This window comes from Dromiciops gliroides, chromosome 2 (assembly GCF_019393635.1).
Source record: "Dromiciops gliroides isolate mDroGli1 chromosome 2, mDroGli1.pri, whole genome shotgun sequence".
In the NCBI taxonomy this organism is placed as follows: domain Eukaryota; kingdom Metazoa; phylum Chordata; class Mammalia; order Microbiotheria; family Microbiotheriidae; genus Dromiciops; species Dromiciops gliroides.
Window position 1 is genome coordinate 288,785,275 of NC_057862.1, and position 24,271 is coordinate 288,809,545.

Below are 24,271 nucleotides of genomic sequence, written 5' to 3' on the forward strand. Positions count from 1 at the left end.
TTTTATGCTGTTTCCAGGAACTATAATGGAGTTAATTTTATTATGGTTCAAGAATTACAAGGGGAAATAGAGCAAGGCAGCTGGTGAAAAGATAGCTAGGGAGTGAAGTATGTATGGGACAGGACCATACTGGATGATTTAGACAAATTTGTTTAGCTATTCTCAACTGGTGGACATCAACTCTATTTCCAGTTCTTTGCTACGAAAAAAAAACCTGCTATAAATATTTTAGTATAACGTATATGGGACTTTTCTTTTTTTCTTTTTTTCACTGACCCCATAGAGGCGTATGACTGATTATAAGTGCACAGACTGGCTAAATATGTATGGTATTTCAGTCATTTTTTTGTTTAATTCTGAATTGTTTTTCCAGAATTATTGAATCAATTCATAGTCCCACCAACAATACATTCACGTGCTTATCTTCCTACAACTACTTCTACATTGATATTCCCATCTTTTTTTCATCTTTACCAATTTTTTGGCATGAAGTAAACCTCGTAGGTTTTTTTAAAATTTAAATTTCTCTTATTAGTGATTCAGATCATTTATTTATGTGGTTGTTAATAGATTGTTATTATTTTTTAAAAAAACTTTGTTCATGTTCTTTGGCTATTTGTTAGGGAACTGCTTTTGTTCTTATATTTTTGTAATTTTTTCTACATGTTTTGGATATGAGACTTTAATCAGAAATATTTGACATTTTTTCAATGTCCTAGTTTATATTAATTTTGTTCATGCAAAAGCTTTTCATTTTATGTAATCAAAATTATCTATTTTTTAATAATAATCTCTATTACTTCTCCTAGGAGGAGAATTCACCTTCTAGACTTTCAGTTAAAATGGTGATATGAAAGGTTGTAGAGGAACCCAGCTATCCCACATATTTTCTAGCAAAGATAAGAGAAGGACACTAGGTCATATAATAATCATGAATTGCAAAGACACTAAACTCTTTTATCCAGCCTAGAACTGCATAAAAAGAAAATCAGAAGAATGATGACACTGAGAGTTCCTATTAGGGAAGACAGCTGATAAACAGGCTCCAAAGCCATCATCTGATTGGGATGCTCCAGGGAGATCTGGAGCACGTATCACTGACCAGTAACATTCTGGGGGCCTTAGAAACCAAAAAGACTCTGGGTTAGTTCTAGGGGTCACAGAAGCCTACAGGTCTCTCATCAAGGATATGAGAAGGTCCCTAAAGCTTTGGTCAGGGACAATCCAAGGGACTTGGAAGCCTATAGAGCTTACTAGGGATAGTCAAGGGGCCCCTGAAGAGAAGGGGTCTCTGAGCACAGATACACTAGGGAAAATTGAAATCAGGGACAGGACACCAGATATCAGGGATATAACCAAACAGATGTTGGAATCATGGCTTTAATGTTCAGGTTCAATGTGGGGACAAAATGGGGTAACAATGACACTGAAAATTTGAGAAAAGAAGTTTGCTTTGCCTAAACACAGCAAGAATAGGCAACAAAGATATAGAAATACTTACCTTCTCTGGACCTGTCTCTCTCCCTGCCAATCTCAATCTCCATCCTGAAATATGTCTGGTCAGTAGGATATCTGGGCATGATGACCTCTGTAGTTTTAGGTACTCAACAAATATGGGAAACCCAGAGTCCACACGGATGGGCCTTTTTATGCCCCTACAGGACTAGAAAGCTGCATCAGGGAAGTCAGGGCCAGTCAGGTCCCAGGGGAAGCTTTGTCCTGGGCTTATCTCATGTTGACTAGGAGCAAGGAGGAGGAAACTGAGGCCAATCAGGTTCTGAAAGCAGCTTTGTCATATGAGATAGGGCCTGACCACCACCCCATCTAAGATTGTGTATGTGTGTGTCCCAAACCTAGAATTGAATATGAATAATCAGAAGAAAACACTCACCACAATTAAGATATACTATGAATTAATAAATGCCGTGGAGGTAAACCCAGAAGAGAGTAATTCCATGAAAACTAAAACAGAATTTCTGAGAAATTAAAAAAAAAATTTGCCCATAAGGGCTACAAGAGTACTTAGAACACATGAAGTTGGAGTTTTAATTAATTAATCAGTTTATTTTTTAAAACTGAAAAAAAGCTTCAGAGGGAAAAAAAAACACAGAAACAAAATAACTTAAGACAGAAGGTAGAAAACATGACACAAGTAGCCAACTCCCTGAAAATTAGAATAGAACCTGTTGGCTCTATTGATATCTTAATGATTGCAGAAATCTATTGGAATCAAAAGACAAAGTAAAAATAGAAAAAAAAGTCATCATTCACCTCCTGAAAGAAATCACAAATTAAAAACACTAAAGAAGGTATTAGTCAATGTTCAGAGTTTCTTGTTCAAAGCAAAACAAAAAATATTGCAACAACTGGAAGGGAAGATGTCAATTCCTAAAGAACCACATTCAAAATCATGAGACTATGCTGCAACTACTTTTAAATAGAGAAAATCTTGGAAAATAATATTCCAAAAGGAAAAGCACAAAGGCTTACAGCTAAGAATAATTGATCCAGTAAGACTAAATATAAGCCTACAAGGGAAAAAATGAATCTTCCATGGAAGAGAACATTTAAACATTCCTGATGAAAAGACCACAGCAGAGAAGAAAATTTGAAATGCCAACAAAGGGGTTAGGTGAGGTATTAAAAGGTACCAGATATTTTTGATGATTACTACTTTATTTAGTTTGAGATCTGGAAGTGTTATTTCCTCTTCATTTAAATTATTTTTTTCATTATTTCTCTTGACATTCTAGATTTTTTTTGTTCTTCCTAATGAATTGTGCTATTATTTTGTCTAAGTCTGTAACATGTCCTCTCTGGTAGTTTGATTTGAATAATACTAAATATATAAATTAATTTTAGTAGTATTATAATTTTAATGATATTAACATGGAAGAGCCATGAGCACTAAATCTTCCTTCAATTATTCAAGTTGCCCTTTATTCTTTAGGGAATATTTTGTAATTGTATCTGTACAAATATTGAGTGGACTCTGGTAGATTGACTCCCAGATATGTTTATGCATTTCCTAGTTGAATGGGACTTCATTTTCTATCATCCTTCTTGTATTTGGTTGTTTATTTCATCAAGAGAAATTTTGATTTTTGTGGATTTATTTTGCCTATTCTACTGCTTTTCTGAAGCTTTTATCTCAATTTGTTTCTTTGCTCATTCTCTAAGATTGTCTAAGTAAATTACCATGTCATCATCAAATAAAGAAAACTTTAACATTTTTGGCCATTTTATGCCCTTAATTTCTTTATTTTCTCTTATTGTAGTTGCTAGAATTTCTAAAACTATGTAAAATAACAGTAGGCTATCCTTTCTTTATTCCTTTATTTATTGGAAAAGTTTCTAATGTTTCCCCATTGCATATAATACTTATTTGGAGATTTTTATAGATACTTTAAGATCATTTTGAACAAAGATCATTCTCTGCCTATCCTTTGTATTTTTTTAAAGCCTAAATGATAGTTGTGCATTGTTAAAAGCTTTTATCTGCATCTATTTATATGATTATATGCTTTGGGATGTTTTATTTTAATTGCTTAATTTTGCTAATTATTGTCCTAATGTTGAAACATCCTTGTGTAAGTGGGATTGCACTTCACAGAACATTTTGTAATCCCTACTACACTTGTATCCATGGTATAAGTCTCACTTGATTATAGTCGATAAATTTTTTTGATACTTTGCTATAATTTTTGCCAGTATTCTATTTAAAAATTTTGAGTTGACATTCTTAATTATATTGGTTTTTAGTTCTCTCACTTAATCTTTCACTGGTTTCATTATTAGGAGTATATTTCTGTCATAAAAGACTTTAGTAGAGTGTCTTTCTCAAATTTGAGAATAATGTATGTAGTATAGATATTGTCTTTTTAAAACAGTAGTCTTGATGGCAGGGTGGTATCAGTGTATAGAGTATAAAACCTGTAGTTCGGAAATCATAAGTTAAAGTATACTTAATAGCTGCATGGTTCTGCACAGGTCACTTAACATCTATGCCTCAGTTTTCTCATCTGTAAAATGGGAATAATATATATATAGTATTATCCTATAAGATTTTATGAGTCTCTGATGGGAAAATTTATGTGAAATATTTTGTAAACTTTAAAACACTACTTAATAATTCATTTTTACTATTATCGTCAGACCAAAGCTTTCTCTGGTAGATGGATAGGATGACAGCTGGTCTGGCCACTAGCAGAACAGCTGGCTTATTCCCCACTAGGATACAAAGGACTCAAAGGACTCCTAATTGAGGTATCTCACTTGGACAATGGCTCTAGGTCTCAGGTTGGTTGGGTTAAATCTAATTCAACAAATATTCACTGAACATGTACTATCTCCCAGGTGACAAGGAAGAGATGAATTCTAGGTCTCTGTCCTCATTTGACCTTTATAATAATTCTCTAAGTTAGACAGGGCAGCACTTATTACCATCTTTTTTTATAGATGATAAAGCTGAGGTTCATTGGGATAAAACATCTGCCCAAGGTCATACAGTTTAAAAAAAGTGAGAGCTGGCACTCAAATGTAAGTCTTTTGACTACAAATCCAGGCTGTTTAGCACTGAACCATTCTCAGAAACAGTCGTGCTTTGCCTGTCTATCTTTCATCTGTGGCTCTATTTCTCTGTTCCAACCATCCAATTAAATTATGCTGTCCTTATCTGAAGGTAGTATTTTGGGTTGGATCAGTTGGACATGTCTTTTGAGTTGCTTGCTCAGAAACACCAAAGTATTTCATTAGTTCAGCCCTCTTTCTGACCAGGAGCACATTTGGTGAGATAGGAGCTAAATGGTTAGAGCTCTGATCATGGAGTCAGGAAGACCTGGGTTTAAATCTGGCCTCAGATATTTACTAGTTGAGCAAGTCATTTAACCTCTGTTTGACTCAATCTCCTCCAATGTCATAATCCCATTCTCTGCTACTGAAATATCTAGGATGTTGGATTCACCTTCTTTGTTCTTTCCTAAGAGGTGGATGTCTTCTTTACTCCCCAGCTCAGCAGAGTTCACAAACACAGACCAAGGAGTTATCAGGATTCCTCTTAGTAAGTGTATCCCCAAAACAAAATAAAACAAAAAAAAATCCAAAAGGAAGTTGCTAGAGCATCCTTAGAAATGGTAGTGATGGAAAGGACCCGAGAGAAGGGACATGCTCTCCAACTCTTGACAGGTAATAGATTTTGGTTGCAAAATGAGATGCATACAGGCAATGAAGGAATTTGTTTTGCTTGACTATGCATATTTCTTACAAGGATTTTTTTCTCTTTTTTTTTTCCTAGTGGGGTAGGGGAATGGGAGGGAGAAAAATAGATTTCTCTTTATTTAAAAAGGGGAGGGTGCTATACATGTGGAATGTGGTATGAACTGTCAAAAGAGGTCACTTTTTATTATTACTTTTATTTATCTGTTTTACTTTGTTATCAGTTTTCTCATGGTGACAAAGGCATTTAAAATCAGTTTTTAGGGGAAAGTATGTGTGCCAGACATACTTTTAAGTTTAATCTGCTTTATTAACATTCTTTATCACTTTCTTAGAGCTAGACAATCAACAAAACAATACATTAAGCCATGATTTATAGCATTTGGCAGTTTTCTAAGGTGTAAATGTTCACACTGAAAATTTAACAATTGGAGTCTCCCAACAGCCCTGCCATAGGGAGTAATCTGTAAATTTTTGCAATGTAAAAACAAAACACATCAATGAAACTTTAAAGAAAAACAACAGAGAACTCAGAATCACAGAGTCTCACAACTGGAGGGGGGCGGTCTCAGACAAAATCCAGTGCTACCTCAAAAGGATAACTTCCAAAGCACACCAGAGAAGTGGTCACTCAGTCACCCCAATGGGATCATGAAGAGTCATACATGACTGAACAACAAATTGTTAAGTTTTTCCTGACATCAAGCTTAACTTTGCTTTTTTTTTTTTTTTCAACTGCCTGTCTTCTTGTTCTTTCCTCTAACTAAACAGACTAAACCTAATCCCTCCTCCACACAATAGCCCGTCATTTGGACCCCAGATGCTCTGGTCCCAATTCATGGAGTCACTCTCCATTAGATCCAGGGCTCCATCAGTTTCCCATTTGAGTCCTGTGGTTTCCCTTTTCAATGTGACAGCAGTCAACTCTGCCTTGAATAAATATGTTTGTTTTTATAGGAAAAAAACCCTAAGGGAGACTGAAATTGGGTCAACCATGCTCCAGTTGTTTAATCTTTCCAAGAAGAATTTTCTCCCTGTGCTAGGAAGGTTGAAATAATCCTGTTATTCAGGAAGGAGGAAATATTTCTTTTGGCCTGCCAGGTTCTAGGCCATCTCTCCCTGGAGGGCTGTGCTGGAATCATTTGCTAATTTCTATTGAACTCCCATTTGGAATCATATAATATAGTACTTAGTGATAAGCAACTCCCTTCCCTACTTTAGTTCAGAAAATCATTTCATGTCTAATAACTTTAAAATGACAGACTCTCAGAGACAGAAGGAACTTCAGAGATCCTTAATTAAACCTTTTTTCCTCTCTATAGGAATCCCTTCTATAGCCTTCCTAACAAGGGGGTCACCCAGCCTCCACTTTTCCTATCTTCCTTGGAACAAAGGAAAAAGGAGGTGAATTTGGAGTCAGGGTACTTGGGTTAGAATATTAGCTTTTCTTTTTTTCTAGCTGTGTGACTTTGTACTTCTCTCTACCTTCTCTCTTTCAGTGATTCTTACTGCTTCAACAGTTGAATTATCACCTTTAAATAGATGGCTCCCAAATATTTTCTCTCCACTTTCTTTTTTTTTTTTTGTGGGGCAGTAAGGGTTAAGTGACTTTCCCAGGGTCACACAGCTATTAAGTGTCAAGTGTCTGAGGCTAGATTTGAACTCAGGTCCATCTGATGCTTTATCCACTTAACCACCTAGCTGCCCCACCCCCCAATTCTTTTTCTTCATACTCTTTTGGACACCATATAAACCATCTTGGGTTCAGTTGTCGTCTACACATAAGTTATTCCAAAACCTAGATATTCAGCAGCAGTTAATAATACATTCAGATCTCAGTACTTCTAGCTAGAAGTAGCTTAGGGTGCTTGTCCAAGAATCAGAGTAGATCCTCTCATTTTTACAAATGAGGAAATCAACCTCGGAGATGTTAAATGATTTGTCCACTATCACAAAGTAAGTTCCTATGGTGAGATTTGCACCCACGTCTTCCTGATTCCATTATGGTACCCTGTCTACTATATCATACCTCTCCAAGATAGCATGGGCCATGTAGGCACCCAGCCCTAGCATCTGTCCTTAGCAGCAACTTCTCTGCTTTCTTTCCTTCCTACCTGGCTTTCAGATGCATGCCAGAATACCACTTTCCCAACCTCTCTCTCTACATTCAAGCTCTGTAACTTTCAATATCCCATACTCTCTCTGCTTTCTCTATGACATGTTTGACTACTGATCACCCCTAGAATTATGCATGGACAGGGTAGAGGTGTTTAATACACAAGTTGTTAAGAATCAGAACTGAGACTCAAAATTATGTCTTCTGACTCCATGACCACTGAACTGCACTGCCTGACAAGAATGAATGAAGGGGTAAATGACATTGCTAACAATCATTAATACAAGCTGAGCTCAAGCTGCCTCAGCGTAAACGAAGCCAAACAACCACATGGACAAGCTGTTTATTCATTCACCCATTTTGGTTCCTGGCTCTCCCTCTACTTCCTTCACTCAGTAACCTCTTTTCCTTAAAGAGTCACTCAATCCATATCTATCCTCCAATCAAAATTCTGGTAGTTATTGTCTATTGACCTCTAGAGACAGTCTCCCTTCCTCAATGAATTCAGAGCCTTGATCACAGTCTTTCTTTCCTCCTCAACTCCTATTCTCATACTAGGTGACTCCCTCACCTCCCAGTTCCTCAATCTGCTCATTTCTCATAACCTATTCTTCCCTATGCACAGAGACAATTAAACCTTCCATCTTGTAATCACTCATGAAATCACTTGCATTTGTGTACTCTGACATTCCCTTATCTGAACATAATCAAGAGGAACTCCCTTTCTCTTACAACACCAAATTCTGTTCTTCATCCTCACCTTGACCCCCTAGTTCTTTCTCAGGTCATCACCCTTACATAGGCTACACTCTCTTTCTCTCACCATGCAGACTCCATAGTGAACCAGTTCAACTCTACATTGTCTGTCCTCTTCTCTCAACCACCTTGCCCTTTAATCTCTTCACAGATCTTGCCCTGCCAAGTCTCAGATTTGGATGAATCTCATCACATACTGCCTTCACTCCTACTCACATGCTGCCAAACAAAACTGGAGATCATAAAACCATGCTGATTGGATTCACTACAGATTTGTTACACAATCTTGACTGAGCCATCAGTGCAACAAGGCAATCCTTCTACACCTCCCTAATTAACTCACCTTCTCATTCACCAGAGTGGTTTTTCCAAACCTATTCATCCCTCCTTAAGCTTCTTCACTTGGCTTCTCTTTCTTTCCCCCTCCCCCCTCTCTCAGCTGAGAATCTTGCCTCAGAGTTCACTAAAAAAATGGAGGCCATTTACCAAGTTCTCTCTCTTCTTCCCTCCTTCTCAACTCAAATCGCACAGATGCCTTCTACCACCATTTCCTCCTTCACCCATCTCACATGAGATGTTCCTTATTACCAAAGCAAACCCCTCTATGTTCATAAGTGATCCCATTCCATTTCATCTTTTCTAGTCCCATCTATCATCCCTACGCTTGCACCTATATCCAATCTCTCCCTGTTGACTAGCGGCTTCCCTACTGCCTGCAAACATGCCCAAATCTCCCTCAGCCTGAAAAAACTCTCACTTAATCCTTTATCCATTATCACACATCTCTTCTACCTTTCATGGCTAAATTCTTCAAGTATATTGATGCCTCCACTTCTTTTCTTTACTCTCTTCTTAAATCTCTGAAGTCTGGCTTCTGAACTCATCCCTCACTCAGCTGAACCTGCTCTCTCCAAAGTTACTAACAATGTCTTAACTGCTAAGTCTAATGGCCTTTACTCAGCCCTCATCTTTCTTGACCTCTTTGCAGCCTTTGAAACTGATGATCACCCTCTTCTTGATACTCTCTTCTTTCTAGATTTCTGTGACACTACTGTCTTCTATTTCTTCTCCTGTCTCCTATCTGACTGCTCTTTCTCACTCTCCTTTGCTGGGTCCTCATCTATGTCATGCCTCCTAGCCATGGGTATCTTTCAAGGCTCTGTACTGGGTCCTCTTCTCTTTTCTCTCTATACTAATTCACTTGGTTATCTCATCGACTCTCATGATTCCTATGATCATTCCTATGCCAATGATTTTCAAATCTACTTATCTAACTCTAGTCTATGTGCTGACCTCCAGGCTTGAATATCCAAATATCTTTCAACATCTTAATCTCAAAATATCCTAAATTGAATTTATTGTCATTCTCTTCAAATCATCCCCAACTTCCAACTTTCTGGTTACTTTTGAGAGTACCATCACCCTTTCAGTCACCCATGCTTGCAGTGTGGGTGACACCCTCAACTTCTCACTCTCTCTCACCCTTCACATGCAATCTGTTGCCAGAGCCTGTTGATTTTACTTTTGTGACATCTCCCTTCTCTCCTCTGACACTGCCACCATCCTGCTGCAGGCTTTTATGACCTCCCTCCTGGGCTACTGCAAAAACCTGCTGATTGTTCTGACTATCTCAAGTCTCTCCCCACTGCAGTTCATCTTCCACTCAACTGTCAATGATCTTTCTAAAGCACAGATCTAACCATGTCAGCTCCCTATGTGATAAACTACAGTGTCTCTTTATCACCTCCAGGATCAAATATAAACCCCCTTTTTGGCATTCACAGTCCCTCATATTATATCACACACACCCCTATAAAAGCCCTGGATTCAAGAGGACCTGAGTTCAAATACGGCCTCAGACACTTGAGACTGTGTGACCCTGAACATGTCACTTAACCCTCATTGCCCCGCAAAAAATAAAAAATAATTCTATACATACTTCTATTTATCAGTTCTTTTAACACTGGTTGTCCCCCATGCTTGGATTTCTTTCCCTCCCCATCTCTACCTCCTGATTTCTTTCAAATCCCAGTAAAAATCTCACTTTCCACAAGAAACCTTTCCTAATCCTTCTTAACACTAATGCCTCCCATCTGTTGATTGTCTCCAACTTTTACTGTTTGTAGCTGTTTTGTCTATAGTTCTTTGCTTGTTGTCTCCCCCATTAGGTCCATGAGGGTAGAATAATCTTTTGACTTTGTTTTCTCAGTGTTGGCACAATAGCTGCTTAAAAATGTTTATATTTAGGTGCTGATTAACTGACTTACTGATCAGCCTGGACCCAAGCACAGAAACAGTCTCTCCATCTAACTCTGATTGTAACTCTCCCTTCCTGATACTGCTTCCTCAACTTTGGCCGTGGAAAGGAGTGTCAGCATAGGACCATAGAGCCAATAGTGGAAAGCCATTTAGTCCAAATTCCTCATTTTACACAAGAGGAAACTGAGGTTTAAGGAAGATAAGTAATTTGCCCAGTATCAAAAGGCATAGTAGAAAGAGCCTTGAATTTGGAGTCAAGAGACCTGGATTCAGATTCTGACTGTCACTTCCTACCTATGTGTCCACAATCCCTTCCCCCTCTATTATCCTCAATTTCCTCATCTGTCAAATAAGGTTGTTATACTCAAGGACAGCAAAGGTCTCTTTTGGTTTTATAGCCTATAATCTATCCAAATCGGCCCTGCGGGATGGCTGCTGCCTGCTTCATGTTTCTGAATCTGAAGAGAAAATACCATCTAAAAATATACAACTACCACCTACCCCCCCAACATGGAAGGATAAGAAGCTAAATTTAAATGTGTTATTCTGCAATGACAAATATTTGGTTATCGTCAGGGAGCAATTATTCAAAATACAGCAAACAGCTTGGTACCATCTCTGCCTCCTGTACTGACATTTGAAATATTTATAAGAACAGCAAAACAACCATATGGGCCCTCTTTAGGGACTTCCAGCTCTTCCTTCCACTGTTCTGACAACTCTAGTTGTGGGGCTCCTCTATCCTTGCTCATTAACATTTCCTGCCACAGTCACGGAGAAGCCAGGCTGATCCCAGTGCCACTAAGTACTTCCTGTGTGACCTTAAGGAAGTCATTTTGAGTTGTCTTGGCCTCAGTTTTCATTATCTGTAAAATGGGGGTATCTCTAAAATCCCTTCTGACTCTAAATCCCATGTGCTGGGGAGAGGGAGTGTGAAATCGGGGTTTTTCAAGCACATAATAGCTGTGATCCTGGCTTGTAAACTGGCTTGGTTACAGCTCCCTTCCCTGACCAACACTCTTTTCTCCCTCATACCCATCCACATGTCCAGTTACACCTATTTCCTTCTCTGCTCCTCTATTTTTCCCTCTGGAATCAGAGTTCCATTTTTAACAAACCATCATTCATAGTGGATCTGAACCCTTCTCCCCAGAAATGGCTTGTATGTGTTTTGGATTTTGTATTTCAACCTCTATGCACATGCTTCCCCTCCCACCCAATACTTCGTAGGTTCCTTAAAGTGATTGTTTCATTTTTTACCCTTGTCACTCCAAAGCCTCTCACAGTGCCTGGCATTCAGCTGACATTGAATTAATGCTTGATTGAATTGAAGAGAATATAGAATATTTAGTCTAAAGAACTGAAAACTAGGAGAGCACAAAGCAATGGTCTATAAGTCTTCTAAGGGCTATCATGGAAAAGAGATTAGGTTTGTTCTGCTTGGTTCCTAAGGGTAGAACTAGGGGAAAAAATGGGAAATTATAAGGAGGAACAAGAAAAGTATGTATTTCTGGTTTAATAGAAAGGAAGGCTTCCCAATAATTTGAATGGTCAAAAATTGGAATGTCTCATATATCATAGAGTTTCAGAGTTCAAAGAGATCTCATAGGTCACCAAAGAAGCACCCCATCAGTCAATAGGTCACTCAACAAACATTTATTAAGTACCTACTATATGCCATCAGGACACTCTCAGTACTGGAGATACAAAGAAGGCAAAATCAGGGTCCCCACTCTCAAAAAGCTCACAGAGACGATTTGTAAACAACCATGTACAATGATACATACAGGATAAATCTGAGATGATATCATAATAGAAGCATTAGGGATAGGAAAAGTCTTTTTGGAAAAGGTGAGATTTCAACTGAGATTTAAGGGAAGTAAGGAGGCTTATCACTGGAAGTCTTCAGAGACTGAATAATTCCTTGTTAGTATGTTGAATGGTAGGTTGGGGTGTACAGGTGTTCAGGGAAGATTGGAATGTCTGGTGTGAGGTCTGCTAAGCACTTCTCAGGGCTGCTTTCCACCTTTGTTGTCTACCTGATTCACCTCTCACCTGTGTCTCCAAGAAGCTATGGCATGCTCATTGGCCACAATCCAGTAAACCATTTTGGTACATGGCACAAGCCAGGCTGAGGGTAACTGAGGGGTCTCAGATCCATTAGTGAGCCCGTGAAGCTTTTCTCCAGAGGAAGGGGCAGATGAGAACAATTTGTTCCAGCAGCCATGAGGGTGGCTGAAGTAGATGCCAAGGTCATCCTCTGCATTCCAAACCATAACCAGCCATCTTGACTTTTATCTTCCTACTGGACTTTGATGACTCGGGAAGAAGGAGTGAGGCCAACAACTTGGAGCAACTTTGCCTCACTTAAATTCAATTTATATGTGAGTCAAAAGATATCACCCATACCATTTTACCATTTTACCTACTTCAAAGTTCTGTAGCAACAGGCAAGTGACAAAGAAGCAGGTACAAATACACTGGAAGCTGTAGTCACAACCCTGTACACAGGCAACTTAGGCCATGGGATCATCTTCTTGCTGGACTGAAGCAGCAGTAAGATTTGACAGCTCCCTGGGTATCTGAGCAGTCTTTTAGAAGGACTGCACTGCTCACCTCCTGGTATGAGGAAGGGACTAGAAAAGGTGCCCTAAAAATTGTCTGCTTCACCCAACCATGATCTACTTACTGTGGAAGTAAGGGATCCCACCCTGTGGTCAAAACACACAAAAAAATGTACAAAAATTTGCAAAGATGATTCCACTCACCATTGCTACATGGAATGTGCACACACTTCTGGACAATAAGAAATCCAATAGACCTTAAAGATGAATGGCTTTTGTTGTGAGAGAATTCAGCAGGTATCACATCCAAGTAGCAGCCCTGAACAAAATAAGATTGGTAAAGGAAGACAAGCTTACCAAAGTTGGAACTGGATACACATTTTTTTCTGGAGTGACTGTAGTGATGAGGAGTGCTGTGAAGCAATCTAATCTAGTCAACAAGCTCATATGAGTTGAATGACAGGCTCATGACAATGATTGCCACTTGCAGGAAAGTGCTACATCACTATCATAAGTATACCCCCCCCACCTTGATGAGCCCTGATGAGGTCAAAGAGAAATTTTGTGAAGACCTGGAGACCTTCATCATCAATGTGCTAAAAGAGGACAAGCTTATCATTCTGGGTGATGATGCTAAAGTAGGCACAGACTATCAGACATGGCGGGGAGTCCTTGGGAGGAATGGAGTTGTAAACAGCAATAGCAATGGTTCCTTAATTCTGAAGACTTGTGCATCTCATGACCTTCTCATCATCAACACTGTCTTCTATTTACCTAAATACAATAAAACTTCCTGGTGTGGCCTTCCAGCAAACATTGGCATTTAATAGACTATGTGATTGTAAGGAGAGATAGACAGGAGGTGAGGATAATGAAGGCAATGTGTGGCACAGAGTGCTGGACTGATCATAGACTTATCACCTCCAAGTTAAACATTCACATGCAACAAAAGTGGTGACCCCAAGGCAAGAAGACAATGTCAACAAAATAAAGCACTTTTCCCCGCATGAACAGTTTGTTGCTAACTTGGAGGGAAAGCTGAGCCAACACATGTTTGGCAACAGTGGAGCAGAGGAGCGGGCAGTTTTCAGAGATTTGGTGTATGGCACTGCACTTACTCATCCTGGCCATAATAATCACAAACTTCAGAATTGGTTTGACAAAAATGATGGGAAAATCAAGAAACTGCTGAACAGAAGATGAGAACTCAACAGGGTTTATGAGCAAGATAGTTTGTCCATCTCTAAGAAGGCAGCGTTTAACGCCATCAAAAGTAAGGAGCAAGCATAGCTGAGAGAGATGCAGGATTCTTGGTTCAGTAAGAAGGCAGATGAAATTCAGTTTTACGGTGATGGTAACAATCCAAATCACTTTTATGATGCCCTGAAGGCTATTTATGGGACAAAGAGGAGCCTCTCAACTACTCAGTGCTGATGGAGTTACATTGATTAGTGATAAGGACTAATCTTGGAGAGAGGGGCTGAACACTTCCATAGTGTTCTCAACAGACCACCATCAATTAACACTGAAGCCATTGACCATATACTTCAGGTTGAAGTCAATCCCTCTCTAGTCGAACTTCCAACTGTAAAAGAGGTTTTGAATCCCATTAGGCTGCTCTCATGTGGCAATGCACCTGGTGCTGATTCTATTCCAGCTGACATTTACAAGGCAAGGGAACCATTACTCATACAAAAAGTGACTGAAATCTTTCAGGTTATATGGCAAAAGGAGGTTATCCCCCAGAAGTTAAAGGATGTTGGCATTGTCCATGTCTACAAAGGAAAATAAAATAGATTGTCCTGTGGCAATCAAGGGGGGTGGGGGTCTCTCAGTCATTGATGGCAAAATTCTTGCCAGAGTCCTCCTTAATAGACTGACCTGGAAGATGTTCATGTACCTGAGAGACAGTGTGGCTTCAGAAGAGACTGAGGAATGGCTGATGTTGTATTTGCTGCCCGACAACTGCAGGAGCAGAACGGAGGTCAGTACACAATATTCATAGACCTGACCAAGGTCTTTTATACTGTTAGTCATGAGGGCTTGTGGAAAACCATGACAAAATTTGGCTGCCCAGAGAAGTTCATCAGAATTGTATGTCAATTTCATGACAGCATGCTTTCCCAGGTTCTAGATAATGGATGATGCTCTTGTGCTTTCCCAAGTCACCGGTGGAGTAAAGCAGGGCTGTGTGCTTTTTAGCATGATGTTTTCAACACGGTTGTTGAAAGCAACAAGGTTGAAAATGGCATCAATGTCAGCTACTGCACTGATGATAAATTATTTAACTTGAAAAGGCTACAAACCAAGACAAAAATGGAAGGAGAGTTGGTATAAGATTTTTTGTTTACAGATGATTGTGTACTCAATGCAGCCTCTGAAGCTGAGATGCAACAAAATATGGATTGATTCTCTGCTGTTTGTGCTAATATTTTGGCCTGATGACACCAAGAAAACAGAGGTTCTCCATCACCCATACTGTACGTGAAACCATTAATTACAGGAAATGGAGAAATTTTGAATGCTGTGGATAAGTTTACTTCCCTTGGCAGTATACTTTCCAGGGATGTACACATAGATGATGAGGCTGACTCACATATTGCCAGAGTTAGCTCAGTGTTTGAGATGTGCCAAAGGAAAGTGTTGGAGAGAAGAGATATTAGTCTGTCTGACAAACTGAAGGTCGACAGAGCCCTTGGATTGACCTTATTGTTGCATGCCTATGAAATCTGGACTGCATACTAGCGCCATGCCAGGAAACTGAGTCATTTCCATTTAAGTTGTCTTAGGAAGATTCTGTAGATCACCTGGCAAGATAAAGTGTTGGACACTGAGGTCCTTTCTCAAGCTGAACTGCCAAGCATTCAAACTCTGCTGCAGAGAACACAACTCTGATGGGCTGGCCACGCTGTTCAAATAGCAAATGTACAGTTGCCTAAAAGACTATTTTATAACGAATTCACAGAAGGCAAGCACTGCAATGGGCATTAGATGAAGAGATACAAGGTCTCTCTGAAGAACTTTGGAATCGATTGAGAGACATGGGAGACACTGACATAGGACAATCAGCATGGCATGCCCACATCAAAGAAGGCACTGTGTTTTATGAGTAAAGCAGAATTGGAGTAGCTCAAAAGAAACATGAGCTGTATAAATTTAGAGACTTCTCCACTCCAAATGTTCATATAGACTGTTTGTACCCGACATGTGGCAGAACTTCCTGTACTCATATTGGTCTGATCAGCCAGTCAGACACACTGTACCTTGACCCTAACATAGTGATGTCATTTTGGTTCTCTTTGAGAACAAAGGACAACCACCAAACCAAACCAAACCAAACCGGGCCAGATACAAGTTAAATTAGATACTCTCTGATGTCCCTCTAGTTCTTTGAGGTTTAGTTGGGACCAATCTCAGGGCATTCATGTAGAGTCTTTAGAAGAAGGTTACAAGAGGGTAAGTAAGGAACCCATCAAAGATAAACTGTCTTCAGTTCACAAAGTTGCTGAGTTTTCAACTAAGCAGAGCAAGGGTGAGCCCTTGATAGGGTTATAACTAAGTGGTAGGGGCAAAAGGAAGGCCCGTTTGATATAGGGTTAGGAGAACAGAGTTCATGACTCTGATACTTACTAATTATATGACTTTATCTCTTTGAGATTATTTTCTCATCTGTAACATGAGGATGATAATACTTGTACCACCTGCTTCACCAAGTCATTGTGAGGTAAGTGCTTTACAAGATAAATGTGTATCATCATCCAAAAATTGTGGTCAGTGGTTTGTCCCTTCACTTCACCTACTTGAGTGGAATAGCTGTGGCTCACAGTGTCCTCACATGCCTACATTACCACGAAGACTTCTCTTCCCATTCTCTCCAACCTTCTCCCACCTCCATACACACATGTACCTCAGAGGGGTAGGAGAAAACTCATGACATCTTGGGATCATCAAACTATTTATTGTTTAAGTTGGAATGGGCCTCAGAGATCATCCAATTCACCCCTCATCTTTCACAAGGGTAGACTGAGACCAGGAAAGGGGAAGGGATTTGTCCCAAATCACACATCAACTGGACAGCAAAGCAAAAATATGAACCTAGGTCTTCTGTCCAAGGGGCAGTGAGGTGGTGCAGTGGATAGAGTGCCTGGCTTAGAGTCAGGAAGACTCATGTTCCTGAGTTCAAATCTGACCTCAGATACTACCTAGCTATGTGCCCCTGTGCAAGTCACTTAACCTCAATGGCCTCAGTTTCTTCATTTGTAAAATGAGATGGAGAAGGACATGACAAACCATTCCAGTATCTTCACCACAAAAACCCCCAAAATAGGGTCATGAAGAGTGAGACACAACTGAAACAGATGAACAATATCACCATGATCAACAACAATCCATATCTAAATCAAGATCCTTTTCCCTTTCCCTTCCTGAGTCTTTGTTGACCTGCTCACTTCCTTGAAGCAAATGTGTAATTTGAAATAATGAGAAAAATCCTGGATGCTGACATCAGAAGAAAACCGTGTTTGAGACCCAGCTCTGAAGTGTATTTATTTTGAACCTCTCTGAGCTTCAGATTCGTCACCTGTTAAAATAGTTGTCCTCATGTTAACTACCTGGTTGAGAGGCAAGTGCTTTGTAAAACACAATAGACATCTGAGTTATTCCTTAAAAGGCTACATTCAAGGAGGAATGTTGTTCATTCTCCCTGATCCCACTGGTATGAGGCAGTTTCAGTTGGATGGATGCTGATTTAAAAAAAAAATTCCTGATATCTCTAAGTGATTCTGTTCAAAGTTTTACAGAGTGTGTTTTTCTAGTATCACTGGCTAGATTAAGCTCCCTTTGATCTGATATTGGGATGCAGAACCAAGCATCTGACACTCTCTCGAAGGCAGAAATATAACAAAAAACTGAACACTGATTAACTCTGGCTGCTCTGCTTAACTGAAGGGGAGTTATCTATGTCTCTGATCAGCTATTGAAATTTAAAATGGCTAATCCCCACTCCGGGGAACAGTACACATCCCTCTCCATGCTTACATGACTAGGCAACTGGAGCAGGCTTCACAATTGCAGAGAGGGCGCTTATCACCTTCACTTTCATAGGCCTGAGGGCAGCTTCCCATTCTGGCTATGCCCTGCTAGTCTAAGAGACTTGTACCTAGTGGCAAGAGCCATCTCAACAGCCACAAACATTGATTAAGGTCCTGTTGTGTTCAGGTTTAAGGATGTGGAAAGTGGGGGGTGGGGGATAGGGGATGGATGAAGGGATGGAGGCAAGGTTACAAAATTCCCATTCTCACTGAGACCATAGTTTGGTAGGGAAATGAGCTCATGGTTTGGTAGAAAGATGCATATAATGCTAATATATAACACCTCGGATGGGTACATTAGAATGTTGTAAAACAAGGTGTTGTTATTGGAGGTCTAAGGTGGGAAAGATCATTCATTACCAACTTGAGGGGTGAAAGAAGGCTTGTATCTGCTTTGGATGTAATCTGTATACCGAGGATAGCTGAGTTGTATTGGTAGCAGGGTTGCCACAAGGACTTGGGGTCAGGAATCATCTCTGACACATGCAGGCTGGGTGACTCAGGACAAGTTGTTTACTCTCCCAAGCTTCAAGGTCATATTCTAAAGCTACAAATGGTAGAAAATTTTTCTGACCTGAAGTGGTGGAGTGGGAGAGGGGGCAGGGTGGGAGGGGAGGTATTCAGCAGTCCTCTATATCAATGAAAGCACAAGGCTAGTCCCTTTCCCTATATTTTCATAAAGAATAGACTAAGAATTTCTTAATCACATACTATGTGTCAGACACACCTCTGTGTGTGCACACGCATGTATGTGTATGTGTGCATGTATGTATGTGTATGTATGGTTATTATATATAGAGCAAGATTGTTAAATTATATATATATACGCACACAATAAAGTACATATATGTACAATGAACATATACATATAAACATATTCATATACATACACATATCTATCTGTGTACTTTTCCTTCTCTTTCTTTCTTTCTTTCTTTCTTTCTTTCTTTCTTTCTTTCTTCCTTTCTTTCTTCCTTCCTTCCTTTCTTTCTTTCTTTCTTTCTTTCTTTCTTCCTTCCTTCCTTCCTTCCTTCCTTCCTTCCTTCCTTCCTTCCTTCCTTCCTTCCTTCCTTCCTTCCTTCCTTCCTTTCTCTTCTTCCTTTCTTGTTTCCCCAATACAGCATAAGTTCCTTGGGAGCTCCCATTCTATTCTACAGGCTACTGTTTCATTTTTCTTTTTTGTATTTCCAGTGCCTAGCACATTGTAGCCATTTAATAGATGCTTATTGATTGATTAGAGGAAGCAGCATTTGAATTGAGCCATAAAGAAGAAGACTTACACATAAGTGGTATCTGACCCAGAGATCTGAACCCAGCATTAGCATGGAAGTAGGATCACAGCACTATTAGAGGTAGAGAGAAAGGCATCCCTGAAGGAAATATGTATTTATGTTCTAATCTCCTTGGCTGCTTCCCCAATGAAGCTTATTGACCACTGAACAAACTGAAATATAAGGAGGGAAAGAGACCCACAGTCGTGAGACCACTGCTGTTGGCCTTCTGAAATTTTAGTCATACCTCAGGTAGCAATGGGAGCACCATGAAAAGAAATCCAAGACTTAAAGTTGGACAGCCCAGAAATCAAACCTTAATAGTGATTCCTATTTAACTGAGTTTGGCTAATGATAACTCCAGTGTAGTCGGGAGGTGGTTGACTTTCCCAAGTCTGAATTTTCCAATTTGGTTGGTGCCAAGCTCTCTGAATTGTATTTGAATCCAATTTATCTTTTTCTTTTCCTTTTTTTTTGGGGGGGGGACAATGAGGGTTAAATGACTTGCCCAGGGTCACACAACTAGCAAGTGTCAAGTGTCTGAGCCTGAATTTGAACTCAGGTCCTCCTAAATCCAGGGCCAGTGCTTTATCTACTGCACCACATAGCTGCCCATGAATCATATTTATCCCAATTTGCTGAGGTGGTGAGATTTTTAAGGACCCCAGGAAAAATAATCAACAAAAGCATCTCCCACACTTACCTATCAAGATGCCTGATATTCCTCCATTCAAGCAGGAATAAGCAAAACCATCAGTAGTCTTTATAATAATAATTGTTATGGAAGGGTGGCAAGTTTCAGGGTTTTGTGGACAGGAGGAAATGTCCCACATAGACCAAAATATTCCTGGCATCATTTTTTGGGGGTAGCAAAATACTGCCAATAAATGTGTGTGTCTACCCATTGGGTTGATAACGACGGTGAGGATAGACTAAAGTGGTGAAGGACTTGAGGCAGAGAAACAATTTAGGAGGCTGTCCCCATACTCCAGATCAAAGAGAGTGTGTTGAATGAAAGAAAGCCAAGGAGAGAATTGTGTGGTGAATGTATGCATGCAAACATGTGCACATACACATTGAGAAGAATTCACAAAGGAGACTGAGAAAGAATGATTAGATGGATGGGAGGGGAACCAGTAAATGTGAGTGCCATAAAAACCCAGGATGAATAGGGTGGAAAAATGTCAAAAGCTACAGGAAAAGCAAAAAAGTATAAGGACCAACAAAAGGCCATTGGTTTTAGTCATTAAGAGATCATTAAACTTAGTTTAATTGGTAGGATAGGAAGCCAAATTGCAAAGGATTGAGAAATGAGTGGGAGTTGATGAAGTGAAGGTGAGTGTAAACAGCTTTTTGTCTAGGAGACTCACTATGAAATGAGAAAAAATATAGGTCAATAGCTTAAGGAAATAGTAAGATGAAGAGAATTTTTTTAAGGATGGGGAGATCAGAGCATGTTTGTTGATGATAGGGAAAGAATACGTGAATAAATGAGATGGGGGGCAGCTAGGTGGCACAGTGGATAAAGCATGGACCCTGGATTTAGGAGGACCTGAGTTCAAATCCAGCCTCAGATACTTGACACTTACTAGCTGTGTGACCTTGGGCAAGTCACTTAACCCTCATTGGCCCACAAAAAAAAGAAAGAAAGAAAAAGAAACAGTAAATGAGACTGAAGATTCTAAAGAGAGAAGGGATAATAGAAGGGCCAAGCTCTCAGAGATGATAGGAGGGTATGGGATCGAGGTATTTTGCTAAGTGGACTGGGTAGGGGACCCAAGGAGAGAAGGGTTTGTTTGGAACAACATGGTGGAGAATGCAGAATTGAGTCAGTTAGAATCTGTCAGCCAGTAATTATGATGTGCTTACTAACACTATGCTATACAACTCTAAGCTGTATAACTATAGCCTAATGCTCTGCTATGCCCTAAGGATTTAAAAAAATGAGGACTAAAACAGTCCCTGCCCTCAAAGAGCTCAGATGCAAAAAGTCTAATATATGAAATGCATTTAGTGTATTGGGAAGGTAATCTCAGAAGGAAGGCACTAGCAGTAAGGTGGTGGTGGGGGTGGTGTTGGAGGGGAGTGTGTCTACAAGAAACATGTCCTGCAGAAGGTAGCATTTGAGTTAAAACCTGAAAGAAGCCAGGAGGGAAAGCCTTCCAGACTTGGGGAACAGCCAGGAAAAGGCAGGGAGCCAGGAGAAAAAATATCACGGGTGAGGGACGGCCAGAAGGCCAATGTTGCTGGATTGTAAAGTACATGGGCAAAATGTAAGACATCTAGGAGGGGGCAAGGTTGTTAACAGCTTCAAAAAAAGGGAAGTTATTGGTAATTTGGGGCAAAGTAGATTCAGTTGAACAATGTGATCAGGAGATAGTGCAGAGAGGTAAGAAGAAAGTGGGAAGAAAAGTCAGTGGAGATGCCTATTGTAGACAGCCTGCTCAAAAGGTTTAGTGAGGAATGGGAAGAGAGATAGAGGATGATAGCTAGAGGGCATGAATCAATCAATAGGGTTTTTTGAAGATGGGGGAGACATGAGTGTAGGCCACAGAGAAGTACTCGTCAATAGATGGAGGGATTAAACTTTAGGAAAAAAATGATGATAGAGGCAGATTTTTCCTAGAGAAGACAAGCTAGAATGAGTCACTTGCACATGTAAATGGATTTGTCTTGGCAAAGGATAGGGTCACTTCTTCATGTTGTTATTTCTCCATCTCAAAGAGGATCAATGACATCAGGAGGGTGATGTCATGACTTACAGGTGAATTGGATTAAAGGGAGGCAGGGCTGTGCAGTCATTAGCCTCACTCTCTCCTCTGGAGCCATCTGGGTCCAGTGGTAAGACATATATCAGGATGATTGGAGATGGCATGTGAGACAGGGATGAAGGAGGAGATGTTGGGGGAAGGCATTTGAGTGATGTGAGCTGAGGAGGAGAGGAGAAGAGGGAGTTCTCAGTTCATTTTTTTTAAATGAAATATGAAGCAATTAGGATTACCAAATTCAGGATTACCCTGAACTTGTCTTTTTGAGTCATCATATTTTCCAGAAATGCTGGACCCTAATATAAAGTTCTCATCTGAGAGGGTATGGAAAACATGAGAGGTTTAAGAGGGATGAAAAGTCACTGTGGTGAGTGATGAACTGGTTAATTTAGGGAAGTGTAAGAGGCTTGTCTTGCCACAATAAAGGCTCAGTTTAGATTATGCAATATAAATTTGTAGTGGATATAGTTGGCATGATTTTGTGATTTTTCTCCAAAGCAAAAACAACAAATGGTGGTTGTGCTTCAAGTCTGAGGGAAAGATGGGTGGCAAGTTAATGGGGCAAGGGAACTGAGCGAAGTGGACAGTATAGAGTTGAACTGGTTCATTAAGGGGTCATGATGAGGCAGAGAGGAGAGGCAGGTAGCTAACACATGGGTGATGGCTTGGGAAGGAACTAAGAGGGTCAAAGGATTAGAAGTCACAATAAGGACAAAGAACAAGGTGAGCGGAGGCAAGTTGGAGGGAAAAAGAGAATTGCAACAGATTATGATCAGATAAAGGAAATTCATGAAAATGGAAGAGGAATACTTGTATGGAAACATCAAGGGGATGACTATGTGTGTAACTGAGGGAGGTGAAGGAGTAAATTGTTCATTGGAAATAAGCAAGTTGAAGAACTGGGAGGTAAGGTGTTGGAAAGATTATCAACATGGATGCCGAAGTCCCTTAGTATCACAGTAGGAGTTGGGGAGAGGAAGACTAAGAGACAAATACCAAGCTTATCAAAGGAAAGGAGGAGAGCATTCTCAGTTAATAAAAAACAACTATCAGAATCTTGATTTAATAGTAACTATGAACTGATGAATTTCAAAGGAGGAGAGTAATGATGGGAGAGGGAGAGTATAGAAGTGTCAATGGAAATCATGGAGTATTCTGATTCCCCTACAATGACCTATGAATCAGGAGTAGTGAATGAAAGTGTAATTAATTCTGTAAAGCATGAACAGGGAAGCTGTGTAATGAGGAAGGAGTTGGGTCTCAGTGACAGAAGATGGAAGGACTGAGAAAGGAAAAGATAGAGATGAAAGCAAGTTTGTTACCTTTTGAGCAGGCATCCCAGGGAACAGAATAGAATGGGTAATTAGCCCTTGAGTTCTAACTATCCATTGCAGAAAAGAGTGTTGGGTAGATTGGAATGAGATGGGATAAGGGGTTTGTACAATGGCAACTGGAAGATAGTATAGAAGGATAATAGGAGTTAGGAGTGGGGTGGAGAGAGAGACAGAGACAGACAGAGACAGAGACAGAGAGAGATGGAGAGAGAGACAGAGACAGAAAGAGACAGAGAGAATTCACTAGAGACTGAATTCATTAAGGAGGAAGAATATTTGGTGTTGGGGGTGGAGGACTGGGCTGATAACAGCTACCAGAATCTTGATTGGGCAATTAATTTTGGATTGAGTGATAGATTTGGAATGGATAGAATCAGCATGACTGTGTGACTTCTGGTGGAGCTCAGAGGATATGGTTATGTGTCCTTGGAGGTAGAATACTTTTGGTTCATGATGAGATGAAATGTATGATCATGGGGCAGCTAGGTGGCACAGTGGATAGAGCACCGGCCCTGGAGTCAGGAGGACCTGAGTTCAAATCCGGCCTCAGACACTTAACACTTACTAGCTGTGTGACCCTGGGCAAGTCACTTAACCCCAATTGCCTCACTAAAAAAAAAAAAAAATTCAAGGCATAAATTAGCAGTCTTGGAAATGTATGATCATCCCCTTGAGGGGCTGAGATAGAGGGAAGCTGAAGGTCATGAGAGCTGAAGAGGTTAATTAATACCTAAGAGTTGAAGTTATGTCCACATATATGTTGAAATTCTCCAGTATAAGGAAACTCTGAATACTTGGAGTATAACTAGTTTAGTTGGACTAGAGAAAAAGATCGTGAGCCAAATATTGGACTCTTTAAGAAAAGAGTGAACCAATGAATAACTAACTACCATGAGGAT